This window comes from Perca fluviatilis, chromosome 11, assembly GCF_010015445.1.
Source record: "Perca fluviatilis chromosome 11, GENO_Pfluv_1.0, whole genome shotgun sequence".
NCBI classification, from domain to species: Eukaryota; Metazoa; Chordata; class Actinopteri; order Perciformes; family Percidae; genus Perca; species Perca fluviatilis.
In genome coordinates this window covers 2,780,157-2,781,699 of record NC_053122.1, presented here as the reverse complement: position 1 = coordinate 2,781,699, position 1,543 = coordinate 2,780,157, and positions in this window count along the sequence as shown.

Here is a 1,543-nt window from a genome sequence, read left to right as displayed (position 1 = left end):
TGTGTGTGTGTATCGTGTATATTGTGTGTGTATGTGTGTGTCTATATGTGTGTATTGTGTGTGTGTGTGTGTGTGTGTAGTGTGTGTGTATGTATCGTGGTATGCGTGTGTGTGTATGTGTGTGTGTGTGTGTGTGTGTGTATCGGTGTATTGTGTGTGTGTGTCTAAATGTGTGTATGTTTGTGGTGTTTGTGTGTGTGTGTGTATATGTGTGTGTGTGTGTGTGTGTGTGTCTATATGTGTGTATATGTGTGTGTATATGTGTGTATGTGTGTGTGTGTGTGTCTATATGTGTGTATATGTGTGTTTGACACTTCTTGATGTGTTTTTTTTGTGTTAATCACATTTAAAATCACATTTAAACTCAAATGGTGGTGCGTTCAACACCCTGCTGCCTCTTTGTTCCCACTAGTTCACAGACACGTCTCTGCTGATTGGGTCTCTGCTGATTGGGTCTCTGCTGATTGGGTCTCTGCTGATTGGGTCTCTGACACCCCGACCAACCGAGAGATAACACACCTCAAAGCCGTTACACAGCGCGCCGAGGACACACAGCTGTGCACACCGTTTAGAGATTGAACGAGCCTCAAAATCCTGCATAGATAGAGATACTTTATTCATCCAGAAGGACATTAAGTTGGCCAATAGCTTATACACATCATACACACACATAGGCACACAGACATATGACATCCACGCACACATACACACCACAAAAATACAAAGAAAGGTATCAAATGTGTTACGGTAAAGTTAGACTGTAGCATGTTTAAAGGAGCAGTCTGGAAAAAACTGCAGAAATGGTGCAATGGTGTCATAAGCCCTATTCGCACGGGATAAGTATTACCTGGGGACCTCTTGTAGTTTATAAATTACCCCCACACGTCTGTATTTCGTCTGGCGCATTCACACGGGATAACTGAAGTCTGTATTTTACTCAAATTTACAGACATTATCCCCCGGATATGATGTCAAAACTTTTCATTTATAATTGACAACGCAGCCAGTTATATCCCAACCAGAGAGGACGCTGATCCGCACGGGACTAATATTATCACAGGACCTCCGTTTTCGGCAAAATATGGTAGGTCATTTGCGGGAGGAATTATTACTTTACAAATTACAGACATGACCGATTCGCACAGGATTAAGATCACAGACAACCTCTGCAATTATTACAAATGACTGGAGGTCACCAGGTAATACTTATCCCGTGCGAATAGGGCTATAGTGCGAGAGAGTGCCAGTGCAAATTCAGTATCTATTAAAGTACAACAGGCTACACAATATATCAAAAATAGTATAATCATGGTGTGTCCAGGGAGAAAAACACCACTTAAAGTGCCCATATTATGAGACCAGGGGGCTAGGGGGCTAACCGTTAGCATGCTAGCTCGTACTCAATGGCAAAACACTGCTACAGCACACACTAGTTCACCATAATCTCTAAAGAACTACTTCCATGTCCCTGTTCTGCAGGTATTCCACGCAAAGTGTGAAGTGCGTCCACGTTTAGAAGAAGTCTCCCGGCTAATCCTGCCTT